Source organism: Lycium ferocissimum, chromosome 10 (assembly GCF_029784015.1).
Source record: "Lycium ferocissimum isolate CSIRO_LF1 chromosome 10, AGI_CSIRO_Lferr_CH_V1, whole genome shotgun sequence".
In the NCBI taxonomy this organism is placed as follows: domain Eukaryota; kingdom Viridiplantae; phylum Streptophyta; class Magnoliopsida; order Solanales; family Solanaceae; genus Lycium; species Lycium ferocissimum.
Window position 1 is genome coordinate 44,977,628 of NC_081351.1, and position 10,153 is coordinate 44,987,780.

Here is a 10,153-nt window from a genome sequence, read left to right on the forward strand (position 1 = left end):
GGGGGGGGTGTTTAATTTTTGTCCACTAATCTCGTCTTTAGTTTCTATCTTAGATTATGTTTGAACCCCGGTAGAGTATAAAAAAAAAAAAAAAATATCGCAAGTCAAGATTTCATAGCAAATTATGTCTATTCAGACAAAAGTTATGCCTTAAGGCAGAGTTCTGTAGCAAGGCATTAAGACATAACTTTTGCCTGAATAGGCATAATTTGCTATGAAATCCTACCCTGCGAAATTATTTTTTTCTCTGCTAGGGTTCAAACCCGAATCTCTAGTTTCATAGAACAACGATTAAGGATACTTTGGCCCACAAATTTTCATTAAAGATGAAGTAGGGACAAATATTAACGACCACCGATTTGACGGACAAAAATTAAAGACCAGTCCCTATGAAGGCCAATCCGCACAATTTTATTAATACCTACTATATTAGTTAAAAAATAAATAAAAAATTATAAAGTACTCCCTCCGATCCAATTTAAGTGTTTTAGTTTGACTGAACACAAAGTTTAAAGAATAAAAGGAGTCTTTTGAATCTTGTGGTCCTAAAATAAATATATTTATAATGTACGGATGTCCTTTGAATCTTATGATTTTAAACTTATCAGGTAAAATATTTGAATTGTCAACCTACTAAATATAGAAAGAAATATTCTTTTGGGACAGACCAAAAGAGAAAGTAAGACATTCAATTTGAGACGGAGGGAGTTATTTGCAAGCATTTAACCGCATTGGTACCTATTGCAAAATATTGGCAACAGGTAACTTGTATAACTTTGTCCCTCCTACTTCGTATTTTTCTCAATCCTGCTCCAAGTCTATCCTCCAACAATTCCTGAATAACCTATAAAATTCACATAAATATTTTAGGTAGTCCTCTATCGACGTAAAAAATGGCATATCGACGAAAAGTTTTATTTCAGACACCTTTTCAATACGGAATTAAATAAGAAAATATCAAATCACAATTCAATATGCATGATATCGCACCAAACTACCCAAATCCCTTGATAACTTCTTGAGCCCGTTTGGATTGGGCTTTATAAGTTTTTTTAATTTTTTTTCGAGTCATTATTCCACAACTTAGAATTTATTTTTGTCTTAAAAATGTACAAAAAAAATAATTAGACCGCAATTCAAAGATTTATCTAATAGCGTATATGTTCTAAAGCGAACTTATAAACTGCTTAAAATAAGCTCATCCAAACGGGCTCTTGACCCTGATTGTTTCTTTCCCTATATTTATCCAAAGTGATGCCTCAAACTGAAACACTATAAAACTACCCTTTCTAGTTATCAAATGATAAGATTTCATAGAGGCTCCTTGAGTTTATACTCTTTTTTGCCCATCAACTATTGGTGCATCAGATGTAAGTTCTTATCACCAACACCGATTTCTTCCAGTATTCTAAGAAATATGTAAGATATAGCATATTATTACTCATTACTCCTATAACTTTGTCTCTCTTTCTCTATATACTTTTCTCAATCCCAACCAAATCTCTTCCTCAATAACCCGTAAAGTTGCCTTAAAAAATTAGGTAGTACTCTCTTGTCGGCAAAAATGATAGGTCAAAGAAAAGCTTCGTTTCTTTATTCCGATAACGTATATCATATTGTAAGTCGTGTATATCACTGTATGTCATGAACAAATTTTCTCCCAGATATTCTCCGATAAATGTATATCACATTGTATATCGTTTATATCAACGTGTATCACACATCCTACAATGTATATAAGGAAGTAAAACATGATATTTTTTTTTTTTTTTATATGTATACATGGTGATATACGCACACATCATTTGCCATATGAACATCAATCATCCCAATGTAATAACATAAATATCATTTAAATTAAAAAAACAAGTAGAAGTGTCTCTCTCAAGAATTTGAGTTCAATAGAGTGATCATATGAAATCTTCGAGGACCCTATTGAAGGCTGACTCGATCTTCTGCCTGACATACTTAAAATTAAACTACATGCCTTCTTTTGTTTCTTTCTTTTATTACAGATGCCTCTGCTTTTCTTTATCTTCTTCAACTTTATTTGTATGAAATAAAAAAACAAAGGTAGAGTTTTTTTATGTGGAAGAAGAGCAAATTAAGTAGTATTTCGACAATAAAATTTGGGAACAATAAAGAGGTAAAGAGGAAGTTATAGTAGTTGAGAAATAGAGCTTGAAGAGGAGACAACGAATGAGGTTTAAAGGAGGGGAAGGACAACTAGGAAAGAGACAAAGAAAGAGTAAAAACCATAAAGAACGATGTTGAATGTACAAATTCCAACCTAAAGAGTGCTGGGGAGAAAAGATTTTAAAAAATTTGAAAGGACAATTGGAGAAAACGGTTAGAGGGAAGAGAGAACTAAAAATCGTAAAACTAATTCAAAAAACAATATTTTTGGTTATAAGATACCAAATTTTAAGATGAAAATTGATTTGGTTACTGAGTGCTAATAACTATAAGTTGAGTTGTTTTATGTCGTTCACAGGGTTAGACTGTCATGCAGTGCCAATATTTCTTTAAATTTTTGTTTACATAGAATACCTTGTAAGAGCAAAATAAAACTTAGGATGTGATATCCGGGTTATGCTCAGCACGGGCCTTACTTATTCTACTTCGTTGTTGTACAATAGATTTTTCCTAATTTATAAAAATTGAAATATAATGATTTGAATATATTTCAAATATAAAATGTGAGTTTAAATCAAATGGGTCTTGAAAATAATGACAAATCACTATTATTGCAAAATGGGTTTGTTAGATTTGTTGTTCTTTTGATAAATTGATGATTGGGGTTTGTTTTTAGTGATATTCTGACACTTATGATTCAAATGCTTATTTGAAGTAGATTTTGGTGTTGAATTGTTGAAGTTCGAATAATAATAAAAAAAAATTTAAACCTACATGACTGAAATTTTACCCAATTTTTACATGTAGTTCAGTCATGTATGACTGAAGTGCAGGAACAAATGAAAAAATTAAACGAATGCTAAACGGGTTTGTTTTTTTGTTGTTTAAAAAGTTGCAGGCTCTAGGGAAGATACCCACATGGCTAATTCAACCGGGCGCTTGCTGTACTCATGACAAGGAAGGAACAATGTGATGGTGTGCCATTCGTGTATGGAAAAGCGCCACAATTCATGGTGCCGTTGTTATCTGTTCTAGGCCCAGAGCTACTTGACCATATACTTTTCCAGACCCTCATCATTTTTGGTAAGTATGTATATTGTATATTAGTGACTAAACAAGTTAAGCACCTTATAACTCCATAAATTAATTCGTCTTTAGCATATTTTTTTCATTGGTTTAATTTGATTCATAGGTGAATGGTGGTAGAAGGATCTAAAGGAGGTTGTACTTGAATATGTTGCCACTAGCAGCACGATCATGAATTCTGATGCTTTCGCTATAAACGGTCAGTCTGGGGATTTTTACCATTGCTCAAATAATGGTACGTATAGTTACGTAATACTAAGAAAAAACTTCCTTGTGGGATTATTTACATTTAACCAAATTAATTTTTCTTATTCTTATTTGATGGACATGGACATGGACTTTGAAGACAGTAGTGCAGATTGAGAAGAGTTATTTTCTCAGAAACTATGAACTCGGCAACGGGCAAAACTCTTTACTTCGCAATTATGAAACACAAATTAACAGTTGTCGCGATAGATGGGTGCCTTATTACAAAGTGAAATACAGCGCCTACGTCGAGTCAAGTGTATAACAATCAATCGACTGCATTTTGGAGGCGAACCAGCAATAAAATTATTATTATGTGGCTGCAAATGAATGTGTCGGTACTATTAGTGTGCAATATGATAACACAACTACCATAACCGTTGTAGAATACCAAGGAGATTATATACCCTCTTCAAGGCGGCCTCAATACACAAGTCACTAAGTGCTTTAGGCCCCTAAATTTTAGGGGTCCCATTTCCAGTAAATACTAAAAGTAAAGTTAGATAAAAAAAAAATCTTTAAAAGATATTGAATTAGATTAGAAAATAATTCATAGTAATAGTCTTCTATGCTCAATAAACTATTCCAATAAATAACCTTCCCAAGTTTAAACAATATCTAATAATTTCGAGTTTAACTACCAAGTCTGTTGAAATAGGATCACCCTTCATCCTTCATCATTTTGAGCTTGCACCTATTCCTTTTAACTTTAGATATACATCACACACATGTTTAATAACATATATATTACTAATTGACATGAGATGCACGTACAACGCACAAGATGCACTTCGCTACACGCATTAGTTTTTATTGAATATCTTGAGCTTCTCTTATTAAGATTTTCGTAAGGCCACTAATTCCATCGGAAATACCGCCTCTCGCCCTCTTCACCTCATTTTCTATCTTTTTCTTCGTAATTCCTATTACTATGATCAAAAACCCACTGGTAATAATAGCAAAAGTTGCTTCAACTCTATGTTATACTAAGTACTTATATTTGTAATTTTGGGTTTAGCTTCGTGTAGTAAATATTACGTTTTTTCGTGCAGGTGGCGTAGAGGCACAACTATCACCCCGACACTCTAGCCTAGATATTAAATGCAGTGTACATAATTATTAATTTGTCGAAAAACAATATAGAACTGTTCTTCTACTTTATATTTTCTGTTTTTATCTCTACATATTTGAATAGTTAGTTTATTTCTATCTTGCCATAATTCAAAGTGTTTAGTCTTCTATATCTATGAGAATCTAGTCGACAATGGTCGACATTGAACCAATTTTTTTAATGTAGTAAGGAACAATAAAACTGAAACATAAAGGAGAAATATAATTCACAATTTACCAACCAAAAAAAAGAACGTGTTGGCTTTTTCCTCAACAAACATATGGTCCAAAACAAGTACTCCATCCAGATAAAAAAAAAAATTAAAAACAGCGTTTTTATGGATAAAAAAAAAAGTCGCTTAAGAAATCAAAAAGAATTAATCTTGTTTTTTCATATTTGCCCCTATGAAGTGTTATATCAAATCCCAATGCCTATTTAATTAGGGATAGTTTAGTCAAATTAACTATTTTTGTCTAGGAGTTAGTATTTTCTTAAGGGGTGTGCAAATGGCTAAGTGAACTCTTTTCTTTATCCGGAGGGAGTATCAAGAAAAGCTACACGTAACTTTTTCCCCCTTGAATGAAACTTATTTAGAGTCCTTTTGGATGGGCTTATGGTTTTTGACTTATAAGCCTAAAGTAGTAAGTTAGGAAATCTAGCTTATGAGTTTTGGCTTATTTTTTTTATTTTGACTTAAAAATAAGTGCTTAAAACACTTTTTTATTTTATCGAGACACTCCAAAAGTGCTTAAAAGTTATTTTGGCTTAAAAATACCTAAAATAAGCAAATCCAAGCAGGCTCTTAATGTAGTATAAGGCCTCATTTGTTTCACGACTTATTGGAGGTCTGAATCTGAATGGCTCAGACCTTAAGCCATTAAGTGCATTTATTTGCATTAAGATCTAAGCACTTAATGAGTCTGAATAAGTCTTAATTATTAAGATCTTGAACCAAGTCTTAATATCATTAAGAGGTATGTTTGTATGGAACTTTTTTATCATCAGCTCCAACCCCAACCCTCCACCTCAACCGCACCCCCACCCACTCTCCACTCCAACCCCACCCATCCACCTCCACTGCACCCTCCATTCCAACCCCCACTCCCCACCACCCCCACCCCACGCCACCTACCCCCAACCCCTACCCCATCTCCCACTCTCCACCAACCCCACCCCCACTACCTCCCACCCCAAACACCCACCACCCACTCACCCCTCCACCCCCATCACCACCCACCACGACTACAGAATACCTCCACCATTACTAGTGAAAATAAATATTTCATTTTTTTTAATCAAATAATATTTTATTTTATTTGTACTATTTATTTTCTACTGTTTAGTTATTTTTTAATTTGAATTGTATATTTATTATGTTTAAATAAATACATTATGCACATTCAGATATTGAAAAACAAAACGGTCTTAATCATTCGGTGTTTAGATTGAGACAACATCTTAATCATTCAGATGTGCATTCAGATTCAGACGTCTTAATCTTAATAAAAACAAATGAGGCCTAAGTATAGGGACTCCTAAAGTAATGGAAAAGGGTCTTTTATTTTTATTTTTATAACTCTTGTTATTTTTGCTCACCACTTAAAATACTGATTAAATTTTAAATATCAAGTCACTAAATAATATTTTCACGGGTAAGCAGGATCAAAAGTTCAAGCCACCTTATAAATTGCTCCTTTTGAAGGAAGTTTTTGCAGGAGTGCCCTTCAAACGTGCTAGTCTTTAATTTTAGTCCCTGCTGTATATATTCCGTGCGGATGACACTGAAAACGGAAACCATCACTTACTTGGGGTCCATGAGCTAATATAGCTAGATCCTTAGTCATCTTCCCAGACTCTATTGTCCCAATGCTAGAAGCTTCCAGTGTGTGAACAAAGTCCAACAACTTTTAGTTCCCATCAAGGTGGGCCCTGCAGAGAGAATAGTGCGTATTTTCAGGCATTGAGAGACAGATCCATTGAAATCAAGATACCATAAAATTTGACAAGGAAATATAATTGAGTGGTGCATCTAAAGCTGAGAATCATTGCTAAGAAACAGCACAGCTCCCCACAAGGATCTCATTTGGAGCAACTAAGATCTTCCTCCTTGAAATGCCATCTCATACATAAGGAATTAAAAGGTGAAAGCCACCTTTATTTTTTCAGCCAAATCAGATAATGTCCACTTCCCTAAAAGTAAAATAAAACCAGTATTGAGTTTGCTTTTGGAGTGACCACATCGTGTCACCATAAAACAATAGGCCTTTTCATTCCTCAACTTCCCTCAAACACATTAACTTTTCTGGTATACTTCTTGCTCAAGGGAGAGTTCTTTCATTTATGAGGAGCGAAAATGGAGAAAAGGAATAACTTTTTAACTTTTCTTTATATGTGGAAAGAAGTAACCATGACCCACGATATGGGACACAGGAGTAACACAAAATTTGTACAGAATCCATTTTGCCTCTCGAATTATAGTGCCAACAAGAAATCAAGCGAGGCAATAAGTTCATCGTTCGACCTACTCTTAGTAATAGTCACATGATGGGGCAAGCAAATGTATTATCGTTGACGTAGACATGCAACATCACCCAACCCCAAGAAATTAAGGAAAGAAAAGGAGAGCACTCTGGAGTGTGTGTGTGTGCATCTGTGTAGAGAGCGCGGGGGGGGGGGGGGGGGGGGGGTGTGGGGGACAGAGGGATGTCCCAAGTATCAATGAACAAAATTTTAACCCAAATTAGTAAAAGCAACAAAGGGTTAGGGAATAGCAGCAACTCACCTGTCCAATTCCCCTTGTCCATGCAAAAATAGAAGCAACGCTGTTTGTACTAGTTTCTTGACCCTTTTGATGCAGCCGAAAATGTCTGGTTACTGTGCTGTGAGCTGCTTCAGCTTCTAATGTCTTGCCATCAGAAGATAACTGCAGAGTAGATACATTATGTTATACAGAAGACCAATGGGTGTGATATGATATAAGAAAGCTTAACGGGAAGATACCAACCAATACAGAAGTCATGAGGCCCAGAAAACAAATCCTACATAAACCAAGACAGACTCAAGACTCTAACTAGTTGATATGGTAACTATATCCTCATGCCAAATCAAAATCTTCAACTAAGACATGAATTTCAGAAGGACAGAATGAAGTCACAGAGTATTATCATGAGGATCACCTTGACCGAGCAGATCACTTTGGACATTTCCAGAAATAAACTACAAAAAGTGCTCATCAATCTCATAGAAAACCAACCATATCGAGTGTTCCTCAAACTGTTGCTTCCACTTCTCTTCGTATACCTCTTGAAAAATATCCTTAAACCTGACACGATCATATTTGACAGTGAATAATTCATCTAAACTCTTAAAAAATATTTCTTGAAGATTCAAAGCAGTGTCCCCCTTTCAATTGGAAGAGGGGGAAATTTTCGGAGGGCTGGAAGGGAAATGATAAGACCAGCATAAATTGAAGGATACCTTCCATCATATTTCTTTAAAATTGTATTTTTTGTACGACAGTAAAGAGGCCATTTCTTTGAAAATGCCATTGACATTGATGATTCAGCAAACGCTCGAATTGACTAGCAAATGTCACCAAAGAAAAAGAATAAGTATACAAGAGAGGAAAAGGCTTGAAAGTGAAATAACATAATCATTTATGCAAGCATAGTGAAGAATAACCTGGTCAACATTGTACATGGCAAGTGCAATACCCGGACCTTTAAAATCATAAACATCCAGTTCCATAGGGGCTTCCCCATTTTCTGGCACTGAAAGAAAGGAAAAAAAAAGAGTACTAGCATGAGTATGCTTTGTATGTGTACGTTTTGCCTCATGAAATAAATACAGACAGAAACAATTAGCTCACCAAAAACCATTCTGAGCTTTTCGGGTCCATTAATAATTGCATCCATGGCACGATAGTGATCCCCAAAAGCATGTCTACCAATACAAATGGGTTTCTTCCAGCCTGCAGATCTCAGAAGTTAAGTACTGAAGAGACTGATGATATTGGACTTGTACCACAAAGTAGATCAAGAAAATGTTACCAGGAACAATCCTGGGAATGTTCGTGCATAGAATAGGCTCCCGGAAAACAGTACCTGAAGGCAGAAAGTGTCATCTTTCTAGCAATTGAGGAAAATGAACTTAGAAAAGTATCGTATCTATTTATTTATTTCTATTTTTTCAAGAAGAAAGCTTGAACGGGAACCAGCTACTTCTGAAATACTCCTAACAAATAAGAAAACTGGGTAGAATGGAGGTGAAGACCTTTTCATGAGATTAACATAATAACATCTATAGATGAGGAAAGGTTTCCTTGCTGCATTAATAAGATGCTCATTAAGAGAAAACACTATCATATTATGATGGATGCACATCATACATATTGTCATTGCAGTACTAACAAATTGAATTGCATGCACACTGTTTAAAATGTTTCTGATCGTTCCACTGGGGATTTTCCACATAGACTTCAGCCCAAATTCCTTGACTCTAGTCTCATCTGAAACATCAATGGTAGGTGAATTAGAAAGTGTTGTAGTGCAATTTGCCGACCTTCCATGTAATCTCATGTACTCTGAAAAATCCTTGAGAGAGACATAAGTGAATTGGAAAACTATCATTCAAATGAAACACTTGAAGTAAAGCATGAGCCTTTTTATTTAAATATTTTGCAGATATTTCCTCTCCTTTAAACGTTCTTAAAAGCATATCTAAAACCGGAAGAAGAAAAAAAGACAACTGACCAGGTGTTATAGTAGCGCATTTCACAGCAACATTGTACCTGCACAATCAAAGAGTATAAACCAATTGGAACTATAATGTTTTGAGCAATTAACTGCAATTTGACTACAACAAGCTTTGGTGTGAAATACAGAACATTTGCAACAACAACAAGATAAAGATAGATAACTTCTCAAACCAATACATTAATCTACTTCAACTGATGGTTTTACTAAATTATAAGTTGTCAATTCTGAAGGAGAAAAAACAAAATTTGATCAACTAAAGCAGTGAATTTTTCAGTGTGAAACATAGGGAAGGAAGTAAGAACAACAATTAATTATACTTACTTCAGAGTTGCCTCAGCACTTTCAACAGTAACTTGGTCGTCAGTGGCATCACGGTTCAATATACCTAATCGTAATACTTTGTATCCAACTCTAGATAAGGATATATTAGCTGCCACCTATATTTTTACTGAAAATTGTTAGGAATAAATTTTACAGAAATTGCAGATAGATCATGTTCTCCATTAATCAGGTCAGGATGATATGCCTTTTTTATTCTTACATACAAATATGAGCATTTCATCCATTCAATTGCTCCTGTTATATCTGACACGGTTAGTTGAACAATCTCTGGTGCTCTGTAACACATGGAAGCAATCTAAAGCGGAAGAAAACCGCGTCAAATTTTTGGTATGACAGTCCTTTTTGCATGCACCCAAGATCAGAAAGCATCACTAACAAACAAAATGAATAATTACATACTGTGATTCCACCAATTCGCATCCACTTAATAAATTCTCGTACAAGTGAACCTGAAAGGGATCAGGTAAGAAAATTA

At 34.7% G+C, this 10,153-nt stretch overlaps 1 pseudogene; it reads right to left on the bottom strand.

Annotated features, from left to right (window-relative positions):
• Positions 1-6,496: 6,496 nt before the first annotated feature.
• On the bottom strand, positions 6,497-9,964 carry LOC132034951 (isocitrate dehydrogenase [NADP], chloroplastic/mitochondrial-like; annotated as a pseudogene).
• Between the last annotated feature and the right edge of the window lie 189 nt (positions 9,965-10,153).